This window comes from Passer domesticus, chromosome Z (genome assembly GCF_036417665.1).
Source record: "Passer domesticus isolate bPasDom1 chromosome Z, bPasDom1.hap1, whole genome shotgun sequence".
Taxonomy (NCBI): Eukaryota; Metazoa; Chordata; class Aves; order Passeriformes; family Passeridae; genus Passer; species Passer domesticus.
In genome coordinates this window covers 66,891,360-66,908,854 of record NC_087512.1, presented here as the reverse complement: position 1 = coordinate 66,908,854, position 17,495 = coordinate 66,891,360, and the positions used below count along the sequence as shown (strand labels likewise).

The following is a 17,495-nucleotide window of genomic DNA, read 5'->3' as shown; positions in this document are numbered from 1 at the left end:
TGCACAGTTTCCTCTCAGTTACTCTCACTTGAAATGAAAATGAGACCCAATGTTTTGTGATCCTCACATGAGTTTTAAACCCATTCATACTCATTCATATTTTAGCAAATATAGTCCCACCATGATTTTTTTGCCTGCAGTAACTCCCACTCTCATCCTTCTCTTAAGAATTAAGGAGAAAAAAAGTGTGCCACACTTCTTTTCAACTTTTGTTGATTAGAAGTCTGTGTATTTGGAAATATTTGAGACATTGGCATTATTGACATTGTAGATGGGAGAGGAGAGGTTTTGTCTCTGTCAATCCAAGCCTATCCCTCACAGCATATCCCTCCCAGTAGCTGGGAGTTTAAGACACACATGAGTAGTCTACATACTTTCCTTAGGACAGCCTGGCACAGACCCAGCTTAGGTGGGGATGTTATACTACTGTCAGTTTTACAAGTGGCAGGAGAAAAGTAGAGATACACAATCTGGGCTTCATCTAGCAGCATTGAAAAGTGCTAAGCACAAGTGTTCATTCCTGCGAAGGCCTTTGCCAAAGTCTTAACCTTCATGGAAAGGAAACCATGGAACTAAAATCTTAACGTGTGGCCCAGGATACTCATCCTAAGCAGTAGGACAATTACGTTTCTCCATACTTCTTTTTTTCCCCCCATTTCTGTCTTCTTCCTAGAGACAAGTTTATAATTTTTATCATTTAACCCATTTTACTTGCATTTTCCCATTTCTTTTCATGGGACAGTTTATAAGCACAATGTGGGTTGCCTTTGATCAGAAGAAGAAAAATTACCCCTCCTCTCATTTGTGCATAAAAAAAAATTCATTTTTTTCATTCCATTTATTCCTCAATGGCTTTTCCTCTCTAGTTAAGTCTAGTTCTCAGTTCTCCTCACTTTTCTTTACGTTCTTGTATATGTACATCCAAACACCAACAGAAATGCACATTAAACTGGGAGATCAACAGTAAACCATCAAGAGCTGACTGTAGCACGCAGGATTCCCCTTTGGTGCTTCATCAGGTTTACATGATTTGGTTTTGTGGAGGACTATAACAGACCACAAGCAAAGCTCATCAGCTTTTATGGTTTCATTTAAAATTCAGAGCACTCAGGGACCATGCATTCTCAATGAGACAAAGAGGAAGCACCAAGAATGCAAAACCTATTAGTCTTCATTTAATACCAGGAAAGTCACTATTCCTCTTTCATGTACTTGATTGGCAATTTTGTGTGCATTGCTCTCAGAAAGTAATATTTTGTATGAGCACATTTTTGCCAGTAAAATGTCACAATGACTAAAATGAGGACAGTATGATATCTCTAGTTCATTTTTTTTTACATAAAATCACAATAGATTCAATATTACATAATTACAGAGACTGAGAGAAATAGAGTGCAAAGAATGTGAGTATGCCTTGTGCCATTATCATAAAAGGTATTAAAATCTATTTATTTAATTTTACTACACATACTGCTATGCAAAGCATTAAACACTAGAATAATGTAGATCTATAGGAAAAATCACAAAAATCACAGGGGATCACAAAACCTAACATGATTTCATGAAAGCTGTTACAAGTGAGGGCACTTAAAAGAAACAGTAAATATTAAAAAAGTTTTTGGGTACAGTTGATAGATTTCCTAATGTTAACATCAAGTTGTATGGATAAATCCAGAGTATTGGTTGCTGTTGGCTTTTAGACTGTGATCATTACCATCCTGTTAGGGTGTCTCTTTCCAGTCTGTGATAAATGCACCTTTGTGTATTGCCATTTAAAGTATGGTGCTGCTGTTATCTATAAAATGTATTTTCTTAGGGAAATTATCCAGTAATTTTAAATTCTTAAAATTTTTAAAAGAAACAGTGATCAAAATTCATCATCCAGGCACAGAATGTAATAGTGGCTTTCTTCACTCCAGTTCATAACACCCAAGGGACAAAATAACATAATTTTTTGATCAAGATACATGTGACCTTGGTTCCTCCCTGGGCTCAGTGAAGAAATTCCATAATTTGTCTCTGATAATGAGTACATCTTTCTGTAGTTGCTGGTAAGAAAATACACTTCTCCTGTTTTCTACCTGACAAGAGCTTTACTGAACACTTCAGTCTGCAGAAGCAAACCAAAAGCCAAAGCCTCCTCACAGACTTTTATGTTCAAGACACATAATTAAACTGCATCTGTGCCTAGGTGCACAACTCTGGGGTCAAAGCTTACGCAGTTCTTTGAGATTCTTCAGGTAAAGAGGCAATAAATGCCACAATAATAAACGTTGGTCTGCAACAGTCCTGCAACGATAGTTGATACTAAAGTATCCATGTTAGAAAAATTTGCTGCGTAAAATCTATCATTAATGTTTTGTAAGGAAGTAAAATCTCAATAAATTTATTTTAAAAAACATGTTAAGCATATTGTTTTACAGACTTACACAGTCAGAAGCTTTAAAAAAAAGTAAAACCAGTTTAAAATGAAGTCTGAATCTGGAAGACTACAGAGGAAGTAGTGACAGTTTGCATAGATAATTTCCCCTCTCAGGCCATAGAAGCAGTGAACTGAAATACATTCACTGGAAGATGTTGGGAATTTCACATAAAGAGGAGAAAATAGTATTTCCAAAGATCCTGACACACAACTAGTCCTTCAAAAAGTGAAGATCCTTCTGTCTAGCTTTTAAGCTTTTCAGCACTGCATGTTTGATCTTAGGCCACTGACTTTGGACGGCAGTTTCAATCACTGTTCACATGCAAGTGACGTGATGCCAAGAACAACTTGGTTTGGCAGCAGGAGTTGACACATATGCTTTAGTTTTCCTGCAGTACCACATGTGTCTTCCAAAAACTGTGGTTACAGACTGTAATAAAGATCTAACTGTTACAGCATATTAGTGAGGAAATATACAGCCCCTGACTAAAGGTCTGGAAAAAGATCCAAGCTTGGAGCTCTGGTTTTTATTCAGATGCCTTTTTCTAGGTAGTGTGTTTCACTTTGCTTTTGACAGATTTTGTTGATATCATTGTTTATTAGAGCCAGGTCAATGTTAAGAACAGATAAGGTATATTTTAGCAACTTCTGGGCAAAAACAAACAAGGGAGAGGTGGGAGTCCCAGTTGCCCTATGGCCACCCACTACCTGGTGGTTATGGAACTCATGAAGGACATGGGGCAACTATCTGGCTGTAAACTGTTCTGGGATACTTAAATATGTTTTCAATAATATTTTAGGAAGATTTTACTTTGCTTCCATTGCAAGCACAAGAGAAGGATACCTAGACATACCCAAAAATGTCTTTTTCATCCAGCTTAGTGTTTTCTTCCTTCTTGTATTAAAGCATCATTTCATAGTACTCCATTGTATGTATCATCATTTAGTAGTATGTTAATTTAGAAATTAAAACAATTAACACAAATAATAAGGTCAACTTTGTATCTGTTTTCCAGTACAGAATAAAAAACTACCCAAAACAACCATCTGTGTACCTGATTAGCTATCAACCTCACAGTAGAGCCTTACTCTTTAATTGGTAGAATGATTGCTTCTTTAACACTTTAAAAACAATTTCTTATTTTATTTAATTTAATCTTAATTTATTTTATCTGTTGTTTCCAGAGGCAATTTTGTGGTGAATTTACACATTTTTTGTTGGAATTGAATGATTATTATTGTCATTATTTAGGCAACAGGAGAAACCAATTACAGTCTTTCAATATGTATTACAATTTTCACAGATTATTGACTTTTCTGTTGTTTTATCAGAAATAAGTGCAATTTGGGAGGTTTGTGGAACCCATTCTTTACTGTACAAACTGTTTTGAATAATAAAATTTTAGGGTTTGTGGCAAAATAAAGTGAAAGCAAAAAGAAAATCTAAACAAGGTATCTAAAGAGATTCAATCTAGACTACTTTATGGGGATTTTATTGTTATTAGGAAATGAATATTTTAACTGAAAATTTGAAGCCCTAATCTTTGAGTAATATATCTACATGAATGGTACACGAGAAGAAAATTCAAAAATTACTTTTTTCTATTAAGTGCTAACACAAAGTATCTCAGGAACATTATAAATCAGTAGCTCAAAAACGTATATTTCATAGAATTTTTGTCATAGTAATAGCTTTCTCTAACCAATGTTAGTTGCCAGACAAGCAGAGAAGAAATTTCATTTCACTGATAATGAAGCAATCTTCAGCAAGGTGTCAAAACATCCTAAGTGGTTAATGACATTTCTTGTGATCCATCTGTTGGCTGTCCTTCCCCTTGGGACAATAAGAGAATCCTTTCTATTGAATGTAAATCAGTGTTTAGATAAACACTAAACAGATGAAGAGAAAAATACTCTGACAGCCTTCAAGCTTAGGGACTGTAGGTGTGCTCAACCACAGTGTAAAAACAATATTTTTATTTTTCCACACAGACACATTTGTGAATACCTAGCAGCACAGGTGCCTTGATCTCCAGCTAAGGAGGAAACACACAATGGTTTATGAAATGTATATCCACACACACACACACACACACAGATATAGATAGTTACTATGACAATGTGTGCTCATATCTTCTGTCTCCTGTTTTATCTTTGTTTTAATCCCCTGGACACCTATGGCAAGGAGAAATGTGCTGTGGACTTACAAGAAGAAGCAGGAAGGATGTAACAGTACGAACAAGTATTTTAAAGAGAGAAAACAATGGCTCCTCTCCATGGAGACTGCCATGGGAAAGCTGGCATATGCCAGCTCCAGCCCAAAGACAAGGAACCTGGTATTGTCAGGTGTGTCTGTGGTGTACAAGGATTGTTTGGCGTCTAAGTTTACAGACAGCTTCTATGGGCTGTGCCCTTTTATGGCTGTGTCTCCACTCTGCCCACAACAGCAGTTCTGATAGCCCTCACCTTGATTTCATTCCTCTTTTCCTAATCATTGTCACAACTTTCATCTCCAAGACAAAGTTTAATAAGAAAAGTAGCTTTAAAATGACATTTTAATAAAAAAATCATAGAATCCTGGAATTGTAGAATGGCTTGGGTTGGAAGGGAACTTAAAGGTCATCTAGTTCAAACCCCTCTTCCACAGGCAAGAACACCTTCCACTAGACCTGATTGTTCAGGTCCATCCAACCTGGCCTTGAACACTTCCAGGAATTGGGCATCCACAGCTTCCATGTGCAACCTGTTCCAGTACATCACTACACTCACCATAAAGAATTTATTCCTAATATCTTATCTAAGTCTACCCTCGTTCAGCTCAGGGCCATTCCCCTTGTCCTGTCAAATATTCCCTTACAAAAAGACACTCTCCACATTTCTTGTAGCTGCCTTGGTGCCAGAAGGTGCTCTAAGATCTTTTTGGACTCTTCTCTGCTCCAGGCTGAACATCCCCAGCTGTCTCATCCTATCTTCATAGGAAAGGTGCTCCAGCTGCTTTACCATCTTTGTGGTCCTACTCTGGACTTATTTCATCAAGTCCACATTGTTCTTGTGCTGGAGATCCCAGAGCTGGCTGCAGTGTCCCAGGAGGAGTTTTACATGAGCAGCGCAGAGGGGTAGGTAGAATCACCCCACTCGACCTGCCAGTCCTGCTGCTTTAATGCAGCCCAGAACATGCTTGGTTTTCTGGACTGCAAGAGTGCCTTGCCACACCGTGTAGGGCTTTCCATCCACAAACATCCCCAGGTTTTTGTCCCCAGGGCTCCTCTAAATCCATTCCTTACTCAGCCTGTACTGATGCTTGGTATTGCCCCAACACAGGTGCAGGACCTTGCATTTGGCCATGATTTTCATACAGACCTATCTCTCAAGCCTCTGAATAGCCATATGCAAATACTCATAACAGGTTAATCACTAAAATGTATTTTGTTTTTCTAAATGTCAGTTAGGGTCTAAATCATTGAGCTTTTCGGTGGGCATTTAACCACCGCTTTTTAACCATTATTTGAAGATTAAAAGGAGTAAAAATTGTCTGTCTAAACTCCTACCTCAGATTAAATCACTATCAGATCTATGCTGTACTTGCCACATTCCAAAAACAAATTACTTGAGAGGTTGGTAAAATTAGCTATAAGACTATTTCAGAATAGTGAAAATCATATGCAAATGCTTTCTGCACTTGGGTCTACTCTCGCTGACATCTTTCCTAGCAGGAGTGGGAGATTTTGAGAAATGGCAATAGATGAGTCTTAACCACCATGTCTCAGCACATCTCAGACTCTTTCCTTTACAGAGGACATAGCCAAATAAATCTATTTTATATATACTGTGTATATCGCACAGCAACCAGTAAATCATTAACAATGAAGTGTACCCTGTCCTGAAAATATTGAATTTACTGAGCATAGACAGAAACAGAACTGTACAGCAGGTCCACTGTTTCTTGGCATGTACACATTTGATTATGTATGTTAGTAAGCAAAGCCATTACCTTCAGAAATGCCAGCAGGAGTAGGGCTGTAGTATGATACCTTCCCTCCATGACAGAAAAACATCAAACATGCAACCTCATAAAAAAATATTTGGATGCTACTGACTATAATGATGATAGTGCTCACCTTCTGAAAATAAGTTAATTCATAGTTTGTTCATATATAATCTATATTTCCTGGACTAGTAGTAATCACATTTTTCACTTTGCCTGATCTGGAGGGTTTTGGTAGATTGCAACAAGCCTTAAAGATCTTTTCATATTCCTGTTGTTTGGCTTGTATCTAATGTCTCAAAATTATCTCATAGACTTTTGAGTCCTTAAACAACTTCTTATATGGTCTCCAATATATTTGCATCAACACCTGAATGAGCACCATCTTGTGGTCTTTAAACAAATCCTATCAAATACACAGTGCTCCCTGGTAAGAATATGATGTTGGCTTAAAGCAGGCTGTCCAAACCTCCATGGTTTAATACATGTCCTTGCCTTCGGGGGCTCTTATCCTTAGCAGTAGCTTTGGCAGTACAGTGGTTCTATTTTGGTTAGAGGTAAGGTATCACTTTTCTTCTGAGCTAACAAATCTGGAATTGAGATATTTAAAGCACTATGATCAAGTAACCCTGAGGATTTGCACACAACCTCACAACCATCAAGTAGTACTCAATCTTCAAACTCCAGGTTTCTACCTGAAACAATAATGTATTTATTCACATGTCTCATAGCCCCCTTTTGGCCATGTTAATAACCAGCTTACGGTTGGTTTCAGCTCTCAGTAAAATACTCATACAATAATGGGTGAACAAAAATAAGAAATGAAAATTCTTACACAAGTGAACTAGAGACAAAATGTCCTTCTTTCTATTAATTTATTGGTATGAATTTTTTGTTAGCGCTGAGACTGGGTACTCTTGTCTAGTTCTGAAAAATAAGCAAAAGTACATGTACTAGAAGTAGCTCACTATGTTGGCTCTTCTCATTGCATTTCTAGTTACACAAGCAGGGTTGTTTGTAAAAGTAAAACCTTCCCCTCTCTCTTTTTCTGTTTTACTAACCTTCAGGGTTTTATTCTCCCATCCTTATTTTGGTTCACCTTGCTCTCCAGCAAATTCTATCTGTTGGGTCTTTTAAATGTGAGATTGAAGTTTTTTGGTGAGATATGTCATCACTGTTGATAATCTGTTCTAAAACCGATCTGAAAGTCCATGAGTGCAGGATGGTGGGAGGGCAGGTCTCATCATACTGCCTGTGTGAAGAGTGAGATCATGTTTCCCTCAATCGCCTTGTCAGAGTAACAGGCAAAATCTGAGAGGTTTGGGTTCATCATGCCAGATTGGCATTTATAATTTTGTAGGAGATTGGTTTTTTTCAGCTTCCCTACAGCTATACAAGTATTTCCAGAGATATGCAGGAAACACCTGAGCACATCTCTGCAGAACAGCAACTAAAAATTCAGAATTTATTCGGCAAAACCTGATGGTGTTCACTTCTTAGCTTAAAAAACATTCTACCTCCTGTCATTTGGGTTAGGAGGGATATTAACAAGCTGTTGAGCAGCATCTGTAAAACTTTTTACAATAAAGTACGCAACAAAGAACACATAAGAGGGAAAAATCAATGATTTTAAATCCTCAGTTTAAATGTTACATTTTGGTAACATTTATATAGATTTCTCAGTCATTAGCTAGAAATGTTCTACTTTACTGCTCCTTCTTCAGCAACCCATTTATTTTTATAATCCTTCTCTTCCCAGTTCCTGCACTTCAGTGGTACAGCTCAGCAAACCTCTCCCTGTTCCATGACCATGGTTGCCCTGGTCAGTGATGAGCTGATTGCTGGGCTGCAGTTGGCACATTTTGAAAAAGCACTGCACACCTTCACCTCTCACTCTTCCTCCAGGATAAAAGACTACACCACAGCCTGCCGTGTGTCAGGAGACCTAGCAGTCTGGGGCTTCCAGCAGCCTCAGATGTTCTGAGTTTAGTAGGATGCTATATAGCTTTGCTGTGATTTGATTAGAAATATAAAATCTACAGGCAACTACAAGGGAAAAACCTGCATCTACCACAGCTGGAGAAAAAAACCTCCTGCTTCTGTTAGCTAGACACATGAATTTTAAAACTGTATTTGTAATGCAATTAGTCAAAGAATTTCAGTTAAAATTATCTAATTTTTTATCACCTTGTTTGTAAGATGTGCTGGTGGGCGCTACATGATCATGCGAAAGATGTCAACATAAATACATGGTGTAAATATTGACAATTTCAAAATAGTTGTTGATAAAGCAACATTGCATCTTTACCCTTAGTACTGTATACCAATTCCCACAGAAAATGAATTCTAACATTGTTTATCTCATGACAAATGTATTAGAAATATAGTATTTAATATAACCACAGTCTACATGCTTCCTATGTGAGTTATACTTAAAACTGTGAAATAATATTTATGTACATGGAGTAGTCTTTCCAAGAATACATCTGTTAAACGCTGCACTTATTTTCTGTATGAAGAGAAATTCTTCAATAATATTTTGGGGAATCAATTCTGTATTAGTTGCATATATGTACAGTCTAATCTCTTCTTTCATGTTAAGAGACCAAAGTTCCCAAAAGAAAGCCTACAGTTCAAAGGTTTATGGAATATTTTGTCACATACATTTTTCTTGTTTGGTGTGTTTGAAGATATTTTCAAACACCATTTCTCCATCACAGGTCAAATGCTTTACAGTTTACTGGTATATTGCTGTATGTAAAAGCCTTTTATTCTCAAGAAAAGTACTTAAGTGGCTAAAAAGGCATAAGGTTAAAGAGGATTTTTTTTTAAAATTAAGACTTCTTAGAAAAAAATTGAATACTTTGGAAAGAGTATATTGAAGAAGAAGTGAGTACATTTACACAAAAGGTTTATTTCATAAAGAACCTATCTTCTACAGGGCAACTGTGAAAGTGGAAAAACTTCAGGAAACCATAGGAAAATATGGAGGTCAAACACTCTAGGACAGTTTTCATCATAATGCTAACAATAGGAACTATCTGTGCTCTTTCTGCTAGCACTGATGAAATCTGTGTAATTCTTTCAAGTCTGAGCAAAGTGCTGTTGAGCATAAGCAGAGAAGTGTTGAATCACACATAGATTTCTTTAATTGAATCAGTTGTATGCTCATAAGACTTAGTAACCAATCTGTAAATCTTCCTGGCAGTTCTCTGCAACTGAAAGCCTATCTCCTAGTAAAATAGTGGTCACTCCAAAAGATCTATGACCAAAACCAGGCCAGCAAAAACAAAAAGGCCATACTTCAAGGTTTGTTTGTTTGTTTGTTTGTTTGTTTGTTTTTATAATAAGCAAAGAAAAGGGTAAGTGAAGTAAAGAAGAGGTTTTTAAAAAAGCAGATAATATCCTGGAAATTTCCAATAGTTCAAAAGAAATATAGATGCTACAAGATAGTTAAAGCAATGGAGACCGTCATGCTTTTGTCCTGCTATTCATTATAGGCACTTTTCTTGTTGCACCATTTAGTTTTTGGCTGAAAAGAGGGGCTGGCAATAGAGAAGGAGAATGTCCCACTAGTCTCACTAGCTAAATGTAAACAAAAAAGGTTCTGTGCACATTAGTCTAAGTACTAACTGGTACATAAGTTCTATCCCAACATGGAAATGGGTTCCTATAAGTGTTGGCAAGAAGTAGCGTTGAGCACATAATTTGATTAATACTGCATTCAAAGGCAAATTGATTCATTCATGCAAAATGCAATGGGGTGACATTGCAGACCAGGTCACTTTAGGCAACGCTGTTTTAAATTCACATCAAGTCTCCAATCCAAGGCACCAAGTGATCCACACATACCAGCACAGGGATGTGGAAATCTCTTAGGAGTACTGAGAGACACCAAAAAAAAATACTACCAAATTACATCAAAAGGCCTCTTATTTAATATATGTCTGCAAGGAAAATCCCAAAAGAGGACAGAGGAAGAGAAGGTAGGTAAACTGGGACTCGTCAAGTATTCTTCTCTTTGAATGACAGTGATTCTTGTGGCTTCTACAAAGTCTTTTATGGCAATTCACTCCCAAGTACTGCAAATAGCCAAACCACAGCTTCCACCTTAACTTGACCACAACAGCAACAATCTGTTTACAATCTTGTAAACAGATTCCATAGACAGTTCACAGCTACAGACAGAACTGAAGGAAAATAAGTAAAACCCTAATTTATTCAGAATGGTCAGAAAGGTACTTTTCAATCCCAACAACAGGAGAGGACAGCAATAAAACGGAGCCAACTAGAAACAGTACTCCTTTGGCTTGGCAGAACCATCCTAAAAGAGATATATGTGCCAAGCTAAGGGATAAGACACTGACATGCTTAATCAGAATAGTGGATCCTGTTGCATCTGGCATGTATTTTATCACCCATTTTCTGAAAGTAGAATTCAAGAGTAACATTTGTTCTTTCAACATACACACAGAAAGACTAAATTATTGTCAGTACAATGAAAACAATAGTTTTTTTAATCAAAAGAAAATGATACTGCTCCTCCTGCTGCCCCCGCCCCAGCAGACGGTTCACTGCAGCACAGCAGGTTAAAAGGATTTTATTAAGAGAGAATGAAAAAGTAGGACAATAAAAATTACTTAATGACAAAAGGAAATGTTAATATTTAAAAAAATAAAATAATTCTGTACGCGAGCATATCACCCTGCCCTGAGACAGGTGTAGGTGTCCCTCACTCATCCTGTGGCAAGCCACACTGCAAAAGTCAGGAGATAGACCCAGTATTAGTGTAGACTTGGGATTACTGGAAGCACTGTGGTCACACATCTTGAGTCAGTTTTTTTTCCATCCCAAAGACTACTTTTGCAGTGTCTTTTGGACTGCAGTGGGCACAGAAGGGGTTCTATGAAATACGGGATGGCCCCCAAAACTAAGCAGATTGTAGCATGGTCAGATTTTCTAGTAATAGCCAGTGATTATAATCCACAAAAATGCTAAAAAGTACTAGTTTAGTAAGAAGAATGTAAGGGATTTTTATATGCCAATAGCAGGAAATGAATGTTATTTTGAAAAATTATATCTCCATTTGCACTAAGGCCTTAGAAGACGGAAAAAGTATTTACCCGAAATGTTATGTTCAGTACTCTGGAGTTTGACATCATTACACACTCTTTTTTTCTTGTTTTCAAATGCTCTTTTGACTCATTTTGGACTACCTCTCCCTCCTGCCTCCCACACAAGACATGTCTATAATGGAAACCTAAAACTCACCTGTAACTAAAAAAACACCAAGACATGATACTCCTGAGGGAAAAAGAGAACAAATTTTTTTTTCCTATTTTTCTCATTTTCTTCAAAGCCAATGGTTGCAAAGATGAATTTTGACTTATTCCTTTGTTAAACAGTAGGAAATGATAGAACACCAGAGAATGTGTAATATGACTTTAGAAGTACCATTTATCAGACTTCAATTTGGGTCAAGGTTGCCTTCTATAATGTCTAAGATGGACATAAACTCAATCTCTCATAACGAAGGGGTACTAAAATACTGAGAAACAAGTAAGATTGTGCAAGTGTTAATTTTTTTTTAACCAAGAATCTGGATCCAAGAAAAATTCTAAAATGGAAGGGGGAAGGGAGACAGAGAGTTCTACAGCGCTTCACACCTTGATTTCATGGCTCATTCACTTCAGTATCAATAGTGTCCACACAGAAGATGCACTATTATTTCACATAATGGAGGGGGAGCTAGACGATTGGCTTCATTGCACACTGCAGCTACACTGACATTTGTGAAAACGTCCAAATCCAAAGGGATAAATAATTCACAGTTTTGCTGAAAGATAGTACTAAAGGGGTTTGATAGATTGATAAAGAAGAATGCAGCTGTAAAAGTCTGGCACATCCAAGCTTCAGGGAATTTGGCCTACTATGTCCTCACATATCTAGAGAACTGTTAAACTAACCCCCCCTAAACTTCCTTTTTTAGCTTCAAATGATCCCTATGATAAAGCACAGGAAGATAAAAAAATATATATATAAAAAAATACCCAAGCAAAATGGGTCTGTAAAAGAAGTTTCAGGAAGGCAATGAGAGAGGGGTTTGGCTTGTAGTTTTCTAATTACTTCTTTAAACATATTCTTAAATTGGAATGAGAATTATATCTTAGAGTTCCTTTCTCTGTGGTTTGACAAATCAACAGTTTACCCATTGTAAAAATAATTACATGTTTCATTTATTTTCACTGGTTCTTTTAATAGAATATTTTAGTCTTAAAATTGCAAGGACAGCTGAAAAGCTTCTTTGAGAATGCAGAAATCTGTGCATTACAGAAACATCTGTGATGCCTAATTCTGTTAACAATTAATGTAATGGCTTTATTTGTTTCTCATGGTATCCTCTGCATTCCAAACATTTGAGGATATTCATTCAAATAGACATTTATCTGATTTTAACCCTGGAGGGCCCTTGTCCTGTCCACATGCCATCCAGCTGGAGCTGGAGTGCATTTCAAAACCAATCTTCATCAGATATGTGGACAACAGTTGCAGAATAAAAAAAAAAGGGTCAGTTCTATACAAAACACAAGTTTTTCACTTTAAGCACTTAACTGCCTGAACTGACAGTAAGACTAAGCAGTAAATCATTCTCCCACAAGTTGATATGGCACAAAGGAACTGCAAAGACCTTGCTGAAGTATCACCAAGCTCCATCCCCCTTGCTGCAGACTATTGTGAGAACTCCCCTTGCTAACAGGTCCTTCTCACTGCTGAAAACATTTCTAGACATGCTTTTAATTTTTATAGATTTTCAGGACCTAAAAGCTCATTTATATCTATGGTAAATACTGTGAGAACAATAAAAAAAAAAAACTTGTAGTGTGGGTTATGTTAAAAAATGTGCCCAATTTGTTCATTTTACATATTTTCCTATTTTCTTTCTACAGGGAGAGGACTTAAACTGGTGTGGACATGTCCTTTTGCCTTCTCTTTTCTCTCCATTCCTTTGGTTTTGGATTTTTAAGGGCTTGTCTCTTCCTCTGCCCTATTTTCAACTTGGGGCTCCCCAGTGTTCCACTCTCCTATCTCTCTAATCCTCATATCCACCTTCTTCTTTGGACATTCCACTATATCTGAGCCAAAGAGTCACAAATCTACCCTTTTATTCCAGACCTAACTCATTTCCAAACTAAACTCTCAGCATGTATCTCTGAGCTCCTGTGGATAACTGTCAAATTAAGGTCAAAATTGTAACATCTTGTTCCTGAGGTATTTGAGGCTACTTTCTTACTCATTTACTGTGGATAATAGTGTATATATTCATATTTCAAAGATGTCATCTTTAACTTGGCTTGCTCCTAGTTTTCAAATGTCGAGGATGTGGGATATGCTTAAGTTCTACTGCACAGCACCTGCCCTTCCACACCTTCACAAGACAAAATTTTTTCCAGATGATCATCTATTGTCTTCATATTTACAACTTTGTTTTGTTTAGAATTGAATAAAGGAACATCAGTGCTTCAATGTGCACAAAACACTGATGCTCACAAAGATTATTTACCTGTCTCACTGAGTGAGAGAACCAATGCATTCATGACCCCTCAGCATAGCCTCTCCCTCCTTTACCATGGTGTGACTTCTTGAAGTTGTTCACAGCTTTTCCTCACTCTATTTAAATATTATGCGACATGCGGCTTCAAGAAGCCCATCTCCAGTTTATGATTCTTTCCTTTATGTGGTGAATTTCCAAAGAAAAAGCTTCAGGCTCACTCTCAGGATCCTCTTTATGTATGTTTTTTTTTTAAGTAAAACTCACAGAACTGCCTTATTATCCTTAAAACCATTTCTACCCGTGTCCTTTCCCTAACAGAAGCTGGATAATGTGCATCCCACTGGTGCACCTGGGCCTTCAACATATTTTTTTTTAACTGTGCCGTTTCCTTATTTCTTTTTGCTCCCAGTCTTCTATGTAGACCAGATGATGAACTGGAATTCATGCTTTGCATCTCAGCAGAGAACTCAGCAGAGGAAAATCCCATCTCATTTGTAGGGCACCACTAGCTGTGGTAACACAAACCCATGTAAACCTAGTTCTAATACACAGCATGACCATAAATAACAACCATAAACTCTTCAGAGTTCTGAAAAACATTGGTTTTAATATTTCTATAATCTTTTTTACAGCACTGAATGATCTCACTGGAAATCTTATCACATTTAGCCTACACAGAACAGGGTGACATTCAGATGACCTGACATTAGACAACTCTAGTGTAGTAATTTCATTCTGTAGTAATACTCTAGACTTCCACTCATGAAGAGAATAGATGAACAAACACTTCTGGGTACAACTCATCTCATCTTAAACAGTCATCTATGGCAGATGTGAGTAATGGCCTCATTGTGCTTATTTTCTCCTACTGTGCATGAAGGCAGTCAGAACTGCAGTGCAGAAACACATATAGGCAGTGTAGATATCTAAAGTAAGGGGATGTAAATCCCAGTCCTGCTATGTGCCTGGTGGCACAAGGCAGCAGCGTATTTTTCCCTGGGCATTTCAATTCTGTCTTTATTTAAGGTGTTCTTAGCACTAAACTTGTACCAATGGCACATATGCAGGGAAAGTTTGTCTCATCAAACACAGCCAAAAGAACATAACTGTTATTTTCTGTTCCACAAAAGAAATAGCAGCTGCTTATTTCTGATATAGAAAATACACTGATCTATAGTTTCAGCTGGCATGAGAACAATGAGAGCTTGAGTCTTGCATTTTCCTTAATCTTTATTTACTTTTAATTTGTTTAAAAGTTTATTCACTACCATCTCCTTTGCTAGGTTTCTTCTACATGACCTAAAACTAACCCTTGGACAAATGTGAAAGCAAAGAGAGGTCTTAAATAGTATCTGTATGTTCTTTTGTCTCAGGAAATGTAAATTAGGGCACTGGGTGAATAACATGCTTGGCTTTGTGTCATGAAACGTGATTGTGGTGCTATGTCAGGGTCAAGATTTATGAAGCTATCAGGACTGGAGTGGACAGGGGCCAGCTTACACCTGCAGCACTATTTTTGCTGCTTTCCAGACAAGTAACTCTGGAGTAGGAGGCACTGGCTCCTAAGGTGACTTTATTTAGCAGATTGGCAGCCACCCCTTTGAGGTGGACAGGAACAGCGCAGATGGAGAAAGAAATGAAAATAAAAGACAAACAAATTGCTAAGTTGAATGTATATAAAGTAAATTAAAAGCATATATCAATAATAATAAAGACAGTAATAGAAATAGTAAATCCTTTGAGAAACTCCACAAAATCACTAACTACACATGAATAAAAGGGAAAGAGGAGTTATCTTAAGGATGTTATAGGAAGTAAAGGATTTTACACAGCGATATATCTCAACAACTTATTTTTAATCCAAGGAGCTAACCTAAAAAACGTCTCTTTGCTGGTAACTAATGTGGTCCATTGAAAAAAGCAACAACCAAACAAAAAACCCAAACAAACAAAAAACCTTCACTACAAACCAAAAGAAAACAAGTATCAAATAAATAAAAGTGCCAGTGTATGTGTCTCTGCCTCAGTGACTAGGTTTCTATTGATGGCTATCATATTATTCTTTCTTACTTATTCACAGCTCACTGACCAGATTACAAAACCACCAGCTTCAGAGGCTGCTGGGGAAAGCAAAACAATCTTCACAAGAGTCAAATACACAGAACGAACGACTACAGAGAAAAGATTCAGCATTTCTGGTATATGCTCTGCAGTACCTTTCTGGTTATTAAATTGAGCTTACATTATCATGACAGAAATTTGACAAGCCATTTGCCACAAAAAAACTTATGTATAGAAAGTGGTTTTTTTGTAGTGAAGCAATATCTGAGAAGCCCTAATTTATTTAAATGTATTCAGTGTACAAGTTTATATTTCTTCATATTACTCTGTTGATTTCCATTATTCATACTTTTCATTGAACAGAAATGTCAGATCAAATAGAATTTTTTCAATTTTTCACTTTATGAGCATAAATTAATATATCACATGTTAAATTAAATTGTAGTTTTTAAGTGCTAGAATCTTTGCTTTTCCTGAATATTTTTTTCTCAATCACAGAATACGAAATGCAGATGTGCAGATAGTGAAATAAACTGTCAAAACACCCAGCAAAAATATTGTAGTTTTTCTCTACATGTATAAGTATTTAAAGAACTTTTTTCAATATTGCAAATCTACATATTAGGAAGGTTAGTTAAACCTTCTTAAAGAGAAATTATTATTTTCTGTGTAATCCTTAACAGGGAGAAACAAGGACATTTACACTCAAAGTGAACAAAAAACTATAGTGAGTTCTCACAGTCACAAATCTGTCTCTCTGCTTATGTGCTCAGACCAGGTGGATAAGCCAGATATTCCATTGTTTCAGATGCTAAGAATCCAAGCCTGTCCTACCTTACCAAACACACCCCTATTTCTAGCAGACAATTGTCAAACACAAAAGGCCCAACTACTAAGCTAGAACAAATCGACACAGGTAATTTTGAAGTCTGTAGTTTTCAGGTGCCAGCATATTGGTAGTGCCCCATTTCTGTGTCCCCTTTTGAACTCACAGTAAATCTTGGTTCAAAGCATTTTTTGTATTTACAAATTCCTAAACACCACCCATCCTACATCATAAGGAATCAATATACCCTTGGTTCTTTCCACTGGGTCTTGGATGTTTTGCATTGAGGTTTTTTTTTTCTTTTGATACATTTAACTTGGATTCTATATGTTAATGTTAGAATTCATTAGCAAGGTCTTCTATACTCTTGGCCATTAGAGTGCAAATTTTTATTAAAACTGTATAGAAAGACAGATAGTGAAGAAATTATCATTAAAATGTTTCTATGTGAAATAAAATTATCTATTTAATGCTTTAGTTCCATCCAGCTAGAATGAGATTTCTGTTGGCATCCAGAAAATTCATTATGCCAATCTGGCATTGTGTTTCTCATCGGAAGCTTCCACTGCAATAAAATGCACTATAAGAGGTTAAAAATGGGATGAAAATTGTCTCATTATTTATCTTTCTAAAAAGTCAGAGCTTTACC

At 36.8% G+C, this 17,495-nt stretch overlaps 1 long non-coding RNA gene across 1 annotated transcript in view; it reads left to right on the top strand.

The window, feature by feature from the left end:
• Window positions 1-16,138, top strand: part of LOC135290671 (uncharacterized) — a 61,792-nt gene extending 45,654 nt beyond the window's left edge. The window contains exon 3 of the long non-coding RNA XR_010353441.1: window positions 16,040-16,138. This is a non-coding gene — a long non-coding RNA (uncharacterized LOC135290671). The remainder of the gene's footprint in view (window positions 1-16,039) is intronic.
• Window positions 16,139-17,495: the final 1,357 nt, after the last annotated feature.